General features: G+C 47.1%; 1 pseudogene; it reads left to right on the plus strand.

Moving 5' to 3' along the window:
* LOC128058070 (serine/threonine-protein phosphatase 4 regulatory subunit 1-like) overlaps positions 1-14,796 on the plus strand; it is a 64,677-nt pseudogene that overhangs the window by 30,654 nt on the left and 19,227 nt on the right.

The following is a 14,796-nucleotide window of genomic DNA, read 5'->3' on the forward strand; positions in this document are numbered from 1 at the left end:
TCTCAGCCCACCCACCCTTCCGGCCTGTCTCCACCGTCACTCTCCGTTTTTACCCTGTGGGCTCTGCTCCCAGGCTCGCGGCTCTGCCCGCCCCTCCCCAGCCCGTTGCTTCTCCCATCCCCGTTGCCAATGGTGCATTGATTGGTGCCATCGCAAATGTATGGGCTCCAGTTGGTGCTGGAATTGTGGTGCTGCCCGCAGCCCTGCTTGTCCCTCCTCAGCTGCTTTCCACATCACCGTGGCAGCTTCTTCAGACCTTCCCCACTTCCATCAAGCCTCTTCCACTCTCCCTGCCTCACCCCTGGCCCCTGACCTTGCCTTCCCCTTCCCAGAGAAGATAGCGGCCTGCAGTCTTCATCCGCTCTCGTGAGGAAGGGAACCACTGTCCACTTTATTCAGTCTCCCAGAACCACATCTGGGGACCATCCACATCCTTCCTCGTCTCTCCTCCCAGGTCTAGTCGGACCCAAGTCTCCTTTGTTTCTGTGACAAATCCAAAACCCCGTGAGGACACCCCTCTGCTCCCGCCTGTCATCTTTGAACACAGAAATGAAATGCAGTCACAGTTTCAGTTCAGTCGCTCAGTCGTGTCCTACTCTTTGCGACCCCATGAATCACAGCACGCCAGGCCTCCCTGTCCATCACCATCTCCCGGAGTTCACTCAGACTCACGTCCATCGAGTCCGTGATGCCATCCAGCCGTCTCATCCTGGGTCATCCCCTTCTCCTCCTGCCCCCAATCCCTCCCAGCATCAGAGTCTTTTCCAATGAGTCAACTCTTCGCATGAGGCGGCCAAAGTACTGGAGCTTCAGCTTTAGCATCATTCCTTCCAAAGAAATCCCAGGGTTGATCTCCTTCAGAATGGACTGGTTGGTCGGATCTCCTTGCAGTCCAAGGGACTCTCAAGAGTCTTCTCCAACACCACAGTTCAAAAGCATCAATTCTTCGGTGCTCAGCCTTCTTCACAGTCCAACTCTCACATCCATACGTGCAACTTACTGAATAGTCTTCAGCCTCCTTACAGCCCTGAGGCACAGCCCAGCCTCCTCCATGGGCCGGCCGTCCCCAGCGCACTGTGGACACCGCAGGCAGCCAGTCCCTCCCTTCTGCTCATGCTGACCTCCCTGCTCCTTCCACACCCCTCTCTGCTGCCCACAGCAGATACTATTCCCCGGCCCCTGCCACAGCCACCCTGTGGGCAGGCCCGCAGGCCCCTGAGGCAGAGATGCAGGTTTTGCTGCATGCGGCAGGGGGCGTGCCAGCTCCCATCCGGCCTCTGCATTTTGGGCCTGCCTGCGGTTCTCTGTTCCTCATCAGGTGCTTTTCATGGCCACTGAACATGCAGTGACTCCTGTGAGGTATGAAATTCACAAAATTGGGCATGATAGCAGTATTATCACCATGACTGCTGCGATTGCCAAGAGCTGCAATTTCTTGAGCTCTCACCATGTGATGTACGCGGTCTGGTTTCCTCTTCCTACCCACCCCAGGGAGAACGGGCCCGCTGGGCGTTCATCCTTGCTTTAGCGGTGAGGAGGCCAGGGTGCCAAAGTGTGCGCTCATGTGTGTTGGGAGTCCGGGCTCCTGAGGCCCATCTGGTGGAGGATGACTCTGGGATCGCCCATGGTGCTGGATATCCTAACCAGTAGTTTCCCTCCCATTCAAGGCTCTGAGCCCCTGACACCAGCATCTGGATTATCTCCATCTCTGTGACTGGGCACAGGGACTGGTAGCTGGTGGATTTTCAGAACTGTGTTGGCTGTGAACTCTCCCTTTGGTGATGTTGCTGTCCTGGGCTACTTGTCTCTGCTCGGGGTAAGAGACGTCCCACCCCCCTTTCCGGCCTAATGTCTTCCTTCCCCTCTTGGGTCCCGTCTCTTGTTCACAGCTTCTCAGTCTCTCCTGCTGGCTTTTCTCTTCTGCTTATAATCATACCTAAGGCTCCCTCCTTTTTGTGGCCTTGACTCCCGAGTGGGTGTACCATCACTCCTTCTCCAAGCGTCTGTGCTACAGCCAGGACCCCCAAGGGGGCTCCTGATCAGGGCTCTGCTCTGCGGCTGGTGGTGCTGAAGCCAGTGAGAGGTCTCTTCCCTTGGACTCAACAAATCTCATTCTGAAATCTAAGGTTTTTACTTCTTTTCAAAAGCAGTTTTAATTTTTTTTAATGTTATAAAATATTTTAATCATGTGGGAGGATTATGTCATAAATACCCATATATGCACTGCTCATATTTAGCAAATGTTAACATTTTAGAATTTTGCTTCAGACCTTTTTGTTTTTGTTATAGGTCACAGATATGGTGAGAACCACAGTGGGCCCTCCTTCACCCCGGTCTCCCTCGAATGTAGGAGACACTGCCCTGGCTTGGGGTGTCCCTCTCACGCAGGGCGTTATGGTCACACCGCACGTGTCGGAGTCCTTGAATAAGAGAGTGCATGTGGACACCTGGACGCTGCTTATCAGCAGGTCCCTGACCTTGCCCCTCCCAAGCTCAGTGCCCCGCACCACGTGGAACTCCAATGCTCCAGTGCCCAAACCTGTTCTCTTCATCTTCAATCTTATCTCTCCTGTTTTCTCCATCTTGGTCAGAGAGCCTGAGTCCTCTGGGTTTCTGGGACCACGTGCATGCAGGGGAACCTTCTCCTCTCTGTCTACCACCCCTGAGTCCAGGCCTGGTCAGAGTTAGAAGTGTCACTGCCCAGGAGCCCCTCACCTGCTCTCGGCATCTAGAACCCTTGGGGTTTCAGCACTTTCACCTTCACTGAGGCTGAGAGGATCTTGTCACACCTCTGCTTTTTCTCCCTGGACTCCCTGCCACACCTGAGTGACCACCACAAATATCAGTGGGACCCTGGCTGCTGCTGCTGCTGCTGCTAAGTCACTTCAGTCGTGTCCGGCTCTGTGTGACCCCATAGATGGCAGCTCACCAGGATCCCCTGTCCCTGGGATTCTCCAGGCAAGAACGCTGGAGTGGGTTGCCATTTCCCTGGCAACCTTACCCATCTGATTTCCCTGGCCTTTCAGCCTTCACTTTGCCATCCAGCCGCCACCCCCATGCTGTTCTCCGGGACTTCTCCGCAGGGCTCATTTCTGCACATGAGTGTGCTGTCCTCTCCCCTCTTCTTGCTTGGTGTATTGGTTTCCTGGGGCTACCTGAGGACTATGTTGCAAACTGAGTGGCTTAGAACAACAGAGCTGTATCTTCTCACAGTCCTGGAGGCCAGAGACCAAGATCCTGGTCATGCTTGCTCCGGAGGCTCCAGGGGCTCCATTTTTGCCTCTTCTAGCCCCTGGCAGCTGCTGGCTTCCTTGGCTTGTGGCCGTGTCACTCCAGGCTTGGCCTCCATCTTCACATGGCCTCTCTCCTCTTGCGTTTCTCTCCTCCCATCTTTCTCTTCTGGAAACCCTTGTGGTACAGGTGATGACATGCCCACCCTGATGACCTTGGGTGACAGCGGGATCATCAGTTTAGTCACATCAACAAAGAGCCTTTCCTCAAATCACTTTCAGAGATTCCAAGGTTTGATGGGGACAGAACCTTGGGGGCGTCACCCTTCGCCCTGCCACCCTGGCAGGCTTCTCAGTGCCTTTGACGTCTGGCTCTGCCCCTGCTTGGGGCCTCCCCCTGCCATGCCGGGCTGCTGCCTCTGGCCTCTCCGCTGCCATGTGCCACTTCTGCTTTGTGGTCTCTCCTGTCCCCACTCTTGGCACATGCTAGACACTCAGTAACTGTGTGACACCTCAGAGTGATTGACGGCTTTCCCTGCCTGTAGTCAGATACTGAGTACTGTCACAGGTGCTGAGTAATACTGCTGGGGGTTCCCTTCCCGCCCCCACCCACTCCCCCTGGCTTGTTGCAGCGGCTGCCTTGCTGACCTTCCTGTCCCAGCCTTTCATCGCCGCCACTGCTGGAATGATGTTTCTAAAACACTGTTTTCAACCTGACACCTGCTCAGGAACTTCGATGTTGCAGCCTCCGGGGCTTCAGTCTCCCAGGCTTGGCCCCCACCCCCACCTTATAATCACCTGTGACTCTGCCTGGCACATTTCTGGGTCCCGTTGCTGTTTTCCTGCTCTCTATCACTGCGATGAGCTGCCTGTTTCATTACTTGCTCCACAAATTGGAGCTTCCTGTGCTTTCATGTCTCCAAAAAATTCTCTTTCCAGCTCCTTAGGAGCCCTCTGAGCTCTGATGTCTGCTCACCTGGTGCAGAGGACAAGGGGCAGGTAGCCCCCCCCCCCCCCCCCCCCCCAGCTTTCCCTTCTCTGGCCTGAGGAGCATTTATGCTTGTGTCCCGCCCCGGGGGGCAGATCCTCCTGGCCCACGCTTTACAGAGTGTCTGGGGACGGCGCTGCCTTTCCACCCCTATGCCTGCATGGTACCCCCCACCCCCGGTTCACTCTGCAGTGGGAAGACAGGCATCAACATGTCATCATACAGGGATAATGTGTGTGTGCGTGTGTGTGTGTGTGTGTGTGTGCATGTAGAACTCTTGCGTAGGAGATGTGAAGGCGGAGTGGGGCCTGGTTAGGCCATTAGAGTACAGCTGGGGAACCTGACCCACAGGGGGATGTGACCTGTGACCTGAGCGCTGAGGAGCAGCAGGTGCCGTTGGCAGCCTGATCTAAGGCCTCAGGGAGGATGGGGGGCTGAAGGAGACCTGCGAGCCTCAGGGGAGCAAGAAGGGGCTGGCTCGGCACTCGGTTTAGGGAGTCTGGTCTTGATCCTGGAAGCGCTTGGGCTCACACTGTGCTGCCCCTTTTCACCTCTTCCAGGTTAGAAAGTCAAGTCAGGAGGTGCTGTTGATGCTGCTGGAGCAAGAGCTCATCTTTCAGCACGACATTGAAAGTAAAGTGTGCCCAGTGCTGCGGGTGTCGTGGGCCCCCAGCGGTGACAATGAGTACAAAGCAGGAGGCATGAACGTTAGTCTGTGTGGGAACAGCAGCCCCATGTCTCTGCTGACTGTCCCAGAGCTTGGCGTGAGTGTGACTTTGAGCATCCTGTGCATACAGTGGTGACCAGCACTGTTCCCATAAACTAGGCAGCTGGCAATGCAGACTCGGTCAGAGAAAGTTCACAGTTCAGATTCAAGTGATTATCCTTATACCCAGTTGTTTCACGAAGGCAAAGCTTGGGACTTAGCGTGATTCTGGCAGAGGTGAGGAAACTGGCAAGGTGCTGAGGTTTCTAAGTAAATCCTTGAGCCACCTGGGATCATGGGCCCCTTTTCCCAAAGTGAAGACCCGAGGTGGTGTGGGAGATGCTTTTAGGTGCTACTTGGACAATTTTTAAAAATGGAATAGACATGGATATCTGTTTTATAAAGTAAGATGAGACTGAACTGGGCATGTCAGCAAATAAGAAAGAGTCTCTCTGGAGAAGGCAGTGTCCTGTTCATCGCAGTTTGGGAAACACCGTGATATCTGTGCTTTTACCAGTAAAGGTATACAATGAAAAGATGAGTATAAGCACTGACTGTCTTCTGCTTTTAGTAGCGAAGTTTGTGGTATCCTTGGGTTTGTAGGATTCTACACCCATTATGAGGTGGTTATATAAGCAAGGACTTTTTCCTTGCTTCCAGAGCCCTTATTCACAAATGAGCTGCAGAGGAGGCAGTGCTGTCCTTCACTGGCCACCCTTGGACTAAGAGCCCAGCTTGTCCTGCGCTTATCCTTCATGGCTCAGGGGAAGGTCATCCAAGGCCACCATGTGTTCTGTAGCTGCTGCTCCCTCCCCAGGGACTCTGGTAGGTGGTGCTGCACAGTCCATCCCTTTGTGTTGGCATCTCAGAACCAAAGGTGATGCTAGAGATAAAGAACCCACCTGCCAGTGCAGGAGAATCAAGAGATGTGGGTTCAGTTCCTGTGTTGGGAAGATCGCTTGGAGGAAAGCATGGCAACCAATCCAATACTCTTGCCTGGACCCCAGCGGGGTACAGTCTATAGGGTTGCAAAGAGTGGGACACGACTGAAGTGACTTAGCATATACACACAGCACAGAAGTAAATAGCTCCAGGATTATTCCAGCATTTTGAGAGACATGCACAAGGATTTTAGAAAATCTTAAGCTTTAATTATGAGTACATTAAGATATAGTTGTTTCCTTGGTTGCAAAAGAATGATGTTCAAGAAAGGATTTCTAGGGCAGAAACATTACACACCGTGGAGCTAAAAATTTGTAATACAGCATCAGAACATTCGATCATCATTCTTCATTTATGTAAAAGTTGTTCTCAACTATGAGTTAAAGGTCCGGCTTTTTAAACTAATTTAATTTTTTGCATAATCCATATGTTTATAAGATGAATCAGGCTGAAGAATAATTGATTATTAAAATTCAAATTCTCCAGGGTTCTTTTATAAATTTCAAGTTTCCCTGTAAGAAATTAAATTTATTTTGCAAAGTGAACCTAGATAATATCATTTAGTTGGGATATCTGGCAGCTGAGTGGTGAACTTTGCCAATTAGATCTTCGTTTTTGTTTGAAAGTTGGCTAGGAGAGTTTCCAAGGCTACAACTGACAACCAAATACCTTATCCCTAAAGACTGATAATAGCATGACAAATAATTCTAAAGGCATTTTTGCATGATTTTTATTTTGTTTTGTTTCCAGCCACTCCATTCTTGTCAGCAGTATTCTTCTATTTTTTTTGTGTGTGCGAAAATATTTGGAAAATATAATGTCTTCAAAAAGCTCTCTTCACATGTCACTTGCAGAACAAATCAATTCACATAAATTGTATTTTTCATTCAACGTGGGTTGCCGATTTCATGACTTGAAATGTGCAGGCTTTTAAATGTGGCTGCAAAAAGCAAAAATGATCTTGACCTGTGCCCAGGTGGAGGCACATCTGCATTTTAGAGGATTTCTGGAAGGCTACCACTTCTCTTCCCTTGGAGCCCCAGCGGGAGCAGGACTTTGGGGGCCTTGCCTGGCCTGTGTATACCTGGGTTGGACTCAGAAGCTCCCTCCCTTGTTCCTTGGAGGCCAAGAGTCTAGGAGCAGTCTCACTCCTTAGGACCCTGGAGCCCTGGAGCACAGAGATGCTGTTCTCTTTTTAGCGAGGAAATAACAGTAGGATAGGAGTGGATTTCATTCTTCAAGGAACAGAGACCACGTGCGTGATTGGCAGAGCTCCCTGGGGAAGACAGGTTCTCATTTAGCCAGCCTGAGTGACACCTTGAACACTGTGGCTATCGATGTGTGTTTGTGAGGAGGTGAGAGGAGAGAAAAGAAGCGAATTGCAGTGCTCCAATGTTCTTGTGTTTTGGGCTTTCTTTGCAGTCACATGGTGTGAATATTGCTACATCCGTGTGTTCACAAACACATGCACTCTTGGAACAGTGCTGTTTTGAAAAGATTGCTTCTGCTCCGAGGCACCTGCACGCCTCCATAGACAAAAACGTGTGTCTATTCATTAGACTTTACATTCTCTCTGGAAGTTACAATCAGTTGATTCTGATGCCAACAACCGTAGTGTACACATGACTGGGAGTATCAGAGCGCGCCAACTGGACGCGTTCTGGGCATTTTAAAACTGAGTTATGCAGTGCAGATTATGTGTACTATGTGGTGGCTTCCTATGTCCCGGTTTCTCACATAAACGCAGTTTGTTTCGTGAAGTCTGTCCAATATGCCAGGTGACATTAGCTACTCCCTCCTTCACACAGTCAGAAGACTGGGCTCCTATCTGTCTTGTGTCATTTAGCAATCGAATCGCAAACGTCATTTGTTTATTTCTCCCTTGAAATGGTGCACTTCTTAAACACAGGTGGCTTTCTATCACCGGCACCCAGCACAGTGCCAGGCCCAGAGTCAGCACTAAATAAATGTTAGTTGTTGAATGAATGAATTGGTAAAACCTGGAAGCGCCGTATCCTGTAATTATATCTCGACAGCATAAACAGGCCACCGGAGACCAATTACAATTCCTCTTGTTTGCAGGAAGGCCATTAGCATTCTGAGATTATAACTAATTGTCAGAAGCCTATTTTTCTCTCCCAACACGTTTTTGCATTAAGGCTTCCTCATTTTTTGTTGTCATTCCTATTTTTAAGCTCATTTTTATTTGTGCATTCATTTAAAAGGAACGTTGCGGTTCCCTACTGTAAATAGCTGGGTCCCAGCAAAAACCTGAAGGTGGTCATTCCACACACGTGGTTCCCAGGGCCAAGGGAATGTCATGTCTCGTCACGCGGTGTGCTGACTTTCTAATGATTGTGAATTTGTTTTGTACGGGCAGTAATAAGGTCCTGTGGGTGTGGCCAATGGAGAGAGTGGATGGAGATGCCGGCCTGTTGCCCGTTACCCTGGATACGGAGCCTCATGTCTCATTTCTGTGGCTGTCACACCGTGCAGCTCTGCTGAGCACCAGATCAGCAATACATGTCTCCTAAGTCCTGAAGACACACCCTTCTCCTTATTTGAGTTGTGGGGCTAGTTCCCTCTCCCCCTGCCCCACTCCATTTGCTTCTCTTTTGCCTCTTGTCTGCTGGGTGCAGATTCCAAATAGAATAGCTGGTGAACTGCTAACCAGGAGCTTGCTTGGCTATAAAATACATAAATAAATAAAGGCAGTGCTGTACAGTGGGCAGAGCAAACGAGTGATGGGAAGCCTTCCTTCTTTCTTCTTCCCCTTTTCTTTTCTTTTTTTTTTTTATTTTGAGGAGGATGGGAGAGTTCTTTAAACATTTTTTGGAATAATTTTTCATTCTGTCTTAATTTCAAACTTGTAGAAGAGTTGCAGGAATGAACTGCTGTATACCCTTTGTCCCACTTCACCCGTGGTTTATATTTATCTCTGTTTGTTTAATCACATCCTCTTTCTTTACACATGTGCACACACCCCCACCTCTCTCTCTCTCTCTATATATATACATATATACATGCACGTATGTGTGTATATTTTTCTGAGCCACTTGAGAGTAAACTAGAGACAGTGTTTCCCCTTTACTCCTAAATACTTCAGTGGATGTTTCCTAAAAACAAAGAAATTTCCTCTTAGACATCCACAGTACATCGATCAAAATCAGGCAGTTTAACCCTGATGCAATACTAATACGTCATCCACGGTTCATGTTCCAGTGTTGCTGTTTGTCCAGGATCACCCCCGGTACTGAATGGCTGCACGTCCTTTGTCTCCTTGGGCCTGGGATGGATGTGGAGTCTTTCTCTGAATTTTGTAACATGAACGTGTGGGAAAGGGACAGGGCAGTGCTTCCAGTGGAAGAAGAAAAAGTGAAAGTGTTAGTCGCTCAGTCGTGTCTGACTCTTTGCAGCCCTATGGACTGTAGCCCGCTGGGCTCCTTTGTTCATGGGGTGTTCCAGGCAAGAGTACTGGAGTGGGTAGCCATTTCCTTCTCCAGGAAACCTGCCTGACCCAGGGACTGAGCCTGCATCACTCGCGTTGCAGGCAGATTCTTTACCATCTGAGCCACCAGTCTCCCAGTTTAGGCTCGTGTGGCGTTTCCTGGTGGCTGTAGAGTCCAGCTCGGCATTTCTGGTGGGAAATGTAGGGCTGTGCTCTTGTGTGTCACATGAGGGGGCCCAGGGCTTAGGTTTGACCTGATATTGGTGATGTGAGCTCTGGTGACTTAGATGGAGGTGGTGTCTGCCAAGTTCCTCTGCGCTTCTTTTCCCCTCTGAATATAATAAGGGGAGTTACTTTGCAGCCACACAAGTTTGTTGTTCATCAAACTTTCACCCGCTCCTGTTAGCGTCCATCGATAATTCCAGCCGACATTGCTGTGAAGTGTCCCGTCTCCATTATTTGCTAACATTCTGTTGAGATTTTCACATCTATATTCAAAAGGACTATTGTAGGCAATTTTCTTTCCCTATTATGTTTTTGTCAGGTTTTAGAATCAGGGTTATTCCAGCTTCAAAAAATGAGTTGGGAAGTATTCCCTGCTCTTCTATTTTCTGAAAGATTTTGTTTAAGATTGGTGTTATTTTTCCCTTAATATTTCCCTTAAATATTTGTTAGAATCCCTCAGTAAAACTTCTGGCTGTAGGGTTTTCTGAGATGATTTTTGATGACAGATTCAACACAGATATGGCCTGTTCACATCTGTTATTTCATGTATGTTATTGCGTAAGTTGTATATTTTCAGGAACTTATTAATTTCATCTGAGTTGTTAATTTATTGGGATACAGTTGCTTACAATATTCCCTTATTCCTTTACTCCCTGGGAAGATCTGCAGTATTATCCCTTCCATTTATAATATTGGTAGTTTCTGCTGTTTATTATTTCCTTCCTTCTACTTACCTGAGTTCAATTTGCTTGTAGTTTTCCGGTTTCTTAAGGATAAAGCTTAATTTTTCTCAATCTGGCTTCTTTTCTACTTTAAGGGTTTAAACCTATACGTTTAACGTTAGTGTCTTTGTCATGTATTGGCTCTTACTAAAAGGTGATGTTCTCTATCACTGGTAGTAATCTGTATCTTGTAGTCCACTGAGATAGTATGATTAATATAACCACTCCAGCATTCTCGTGCTTACTGCCCATCATAGTATATCAGTTTAGATCTGTTTACTCATATGTCTATATATGTCTTTACATTGAAAATGTTCTTCCTTTCGTTGACACAGAGTTTGGTCTTGCTTTTATATCCAATCTGATAGTTTCTGCCTTTTAACTGGTGTGTTTATCGCACTTATGTTTAATGGAATTATTGATATATTTAATTTAATTCTGCCACTTTTTTTGTTTTCCATTGGTCTCGTTTGTTCTTCTGTTAATCCTTTCCTGCCTTCCTTGGCCTAATTGACTGTTTCTGTAGTATTGCATTTTAATTTCTCTCTTGAAAATTTTCAAAAAATATGGTACCTTGCCGCAACGCAGTTCCCTCAGCCCCCTCCTCTGTGCTATTGTTTTCACATACGTTATGACATGTACATTACATGACAATCCCGGTAATATGATATTATAATTTTTTATTTGAATGATCCAACCAGTCCATTCTGAAGGAGATCAGCCCTGGGATTTCTTTGGAAGGAATGATGCTAAAGCTGAAACTCCAGTACTTTGGCCACCTCATGCGAAGAGTTGACTCATTGGAAAAGGCCCTGATGCTGGGAGGGACTGGGGGCAGGAGGAGAAGGGGATGACAGAGGATGAGATGGCATCACGGACTCGATGGACGTGAGTCTGAGTGAAATCTGGGAGTTGGTGATGGACAGGGAGGTCTGGCGTGCTGTGATTCATGGGGTCGCAAGGAGTCGGACACGACTGAGCAACTGAACTGAACTGAATTGAAGTTTTAGAGCAAGTAAGAAAAGAGAAAAAAAATTCATAGCCTTTTATACCCACATTTTTACCATTTTTGATGCTTTTGTTTCCTTTCCTTGGTCTGAGTGTCCATCTGATGTCATTTCCCTTCAGTCTGAAGAACTTACTTTAGTACTGTTTTTAGTTTGGTTGGCTGCTGACGAAATCTCTGTTTTCATCTGAAAATGTCTTTTTTTTTTTTTGCCTTCAATTTTGAATGATAGCTTTACTGGATATAGAATTGAGGTTTGTTCTTGTTTTCCTTGCAGCGCTTTAAAGATACCATCCTGCTGTCTGCTGGGGAGGTCAGCTGTCGTTCATATCATAGCCCTGTGTAGAATATCCTTTTTCCTCTGTCAGCTCTTGAGATTGTTCTCTGTGTCTTTGTAGAATGGGTGTTTTTCCTGCTTTGTGTTTCTGAAACTCCTTGGATTTGTGTGTTGATGCCCTCCAGTTAATTTGGGCAGTTTTTGGCTATTGTTCCTTTAAGTGCTTTTTAAAATCTCTTTTTTCTTTCAGTCTAGGACTTGGATCACATAAAATTGGAACCCAATTAGGGTTAGGTGTTTGAGTTTTTGTTTCTGTTTATTTTTTTAAAGTGATTTTTCTGTCTGATGCTCAGATTTGGTGATTTTCATTGCTCTTTAAGTTCGGTGACTCTTTCTGTCACCTCCAATCTGCTCTTAGGCCTCTCCATTACATTTTTTTTTTAAACCATAGTTATTATGGTTTTTAGTGCTGGAGCTTCCATTTTTGACCTTTTTGTAGTTGACATATCTCTACTATGTAGAGATTCCCTGTATGTTCTTTATGCTTGTATTTTATTTTAATCCTTGAATATATTTATAAAAGCTCCCTGAAAGTTTTTGTCTGGTGCTTACAACATTTGGATCATCTTGGTGTTGATTTCTGTTGCCTGTTTCTTTCTTTACTATGGTTCACTTTTTCCTGTTAACACATAATTAGTTAGTTTTAATTGAATGTTGTTGTTGTTGTTGTCTGACCAAGCTACTGTGTCTTGGTCAGAAGTCTTGATTCTTTTTTATTTCTTTGATGAGATTTCCTATCTGTTCATTTGTTATGAGTATTTTCCTTTTAGTTAATAGCTCTTTAAAGTCCTTTTAAAGTTCACTACTTGTAACATCTGGATCTTCTGTGGATTTGTTTCTACGGACTGAGGTTTTCCTTGAATGTAAGTCACATTTCCCCATTTGTTCTTATATATATGAATTTTTATTATCTAATGTGTCTTCTTGACGAAACAGTTCAGAAACTCTGGACTCTGTGTTTTTCCTCTGAAGAGTGCTGACTTTGTTCTAGAGTCTGCTTTCTCTTCAGCCCTCAGCAGCTGAAACCACACAGCTCCAGAAGCCTTCCAGCTATTGCTTCACTCTGTAAACCTTACCCCCTCCCCAGTGCCCACATAGTGCCGAGATCAGCTGAGAGTTAGAGTTAGTTAGAGTAAGGTTTAATCTCAGGCAGGTGGGGGCTTTCTCCTCTCTAGCTCTCTTCCAGGATTTCTTCCTCACTTTCCAGCTGCTCTGGTCACCTCTGTCTCTGTCCTCTGACTTCTCAAGCCAATAAAATGGTAGCTTTTACTTTAAGTTCAGCTACCCTGCATGCTGGTGCAGAATGAGGGGTGCCCTGGGCAGAAAGACAGCAGCAGGGCATGTTGTATCCCAGGTCTGCTCCCTTTTAGTCCTGCCAGTGTTTGGTGAGTCTTTGGTGATGGCCTGCAAGCCAGCTATTCCTATATATCCCACTTCACCAATGTTTGGTTTGGGTAACAGGACTTCCCCTCTTTGAGTGTTAGTTTCCTCATCTGGAAAAATGAAGATGAGTGATACTTATGTCATAGGTTTTGAGGAACGTGAAAGAGGGGATGTACGTAAGTGGTTCATGCATGTGTCAGGCACACAGTAGGCATCTGGTAAGTGGTAACTCTCAGGCTTTAGACAATCTGAGTAAGACTTGAAAACTGTTGGCATTCTATTGCTATAACTTGGCAAAATGCAAGAGAAGGTGTTCTCTGTTTTGACTCCTGGGGTGTTCTGGCAATATTTTGAACATTAGCTTTCAGAATCTAGTTAGTGATCCATGTGAGATCTGTGCTGTGGTATCTCAAGTGACCCGGGTTTTTTCTTGTTGTTTGTAATCTGCAAGCTGTCGTCAGTGCTGAGCAAGAGCACAGTTGAACGCCTGCTGTTCCCTCAATTCTGTGAACTGTGTGGCTACGGGAAGCTCTTTCAAGTTCGGAACGTGGGATCATGTGGTTTCAAAACTCAGAAAGTTAAAACATTCAAGATCGATTCCTTTGAAGTGCCTGGACTTCCTCAGTAGACACAGTCTGGATGAAAAGCATGGCCAGAGTAAACTGTGTAAGACACAGTGAATACCGCTGCCAGTTTTCCCTGCCACTCGGGGCCGTGGAGATCTGGGGAGGCACAGGAGGGAGGGACCTGCTGACACCTGTCGGCTAGTGCTTAGACGCCCGGCCAGGCATGCAAGGCCTCTCACTGTCTGGGCTGAGGGGCTCTAGGACCCTCTTAGGTTTGCTGCCATTCTGACTGCACTCGCTGCTCTGCCCTCCCCTTTGATGGCTGGTCACTTGGGCATCAGAGTCTTCCTTCTGAAGGCCATTGCCTCCCTACCCCTCTCCCCCACCCCAGCAGCCTTCCCCTCCACCTTTCTGTGCAACTGCTCATCTTCTCTATGGCGTCTCCTCATGGCACGATGTGGAGCAAAGGAGACAGGGCTCATTTACCATGCAGAGAATATTAAGGGTCTCTTTTGCTCTATTGCTAACCAAATGCATTATGTATTGAGACAATTAGGAGCCAGAACGTCCTAGCATGTGGTGCTCAGTTGTAAATCTTCTGTTTCCAATGCAGCAAAGGCACCTGGGTGGTGCCGAGTGGGCGCTGGACTCGTAAGTGCTTGTTAGCTGCCTGACCAGCAGAGTAATTGCTCTCAAGCTTCCTGCTTGTTGGTTTTCACAATTTGTTAAGACAAAAAGAAATCTGAGAATAATGAGCATGCGTTTTGCCTCTCTAAGGTGTGTGCTACAAATTTTGGTGATATTTGTCACGCTGTCAGACAAGAAAGCCTTGAACAATTTTTGCTACGTGACATTTTGCAAATTGTAATTGCTGACGCACATCTTAGGGCACTTTTGAAATTAGTGGTAAAGTTTCATCTTTATGAGTCTGTTGCTTTGGAATGGCAGCTCAATTTTGCATTCATCAGTTTCAGGTTTCTTGACTCCAGGAGCTGAGGTTTCTTTTAAGCACCGGGTGGCTGGTTGCAGGGTTGAGCGGAGCAGCCCCCGCCTCTTTCCTGGGGGCTCCTGCTGTGGCTTCCTCACTGGTCACTTCCCCCAGTCTCTTCTTGCTGTCTAAGCCACCCACTCTGTTCCTTCATGACTGCTCTTTCTATAACACTATTCCACCACCTCACTGCTGGGCTTCAGTACCTGTGGGACTTTTCTTGGTTTACAGATTAAAATCCAGACTCCCATTTCC

This window comes from Budorcas taxicolor, chromosome 13, assembly GCF_023091745.1.
Source record: "Budorcas taxicolor isolate Tak-1 chromosome 13, Takin1.1, whole genome shotgun sequence".
NCBI classification, from domain to species: domain Eukaryota; kingdom Metazoa; phylum Chordata; class Mammalia; order Artiodactyla; family Bovidae; genus Budorcas; species Budorcas taxicolor.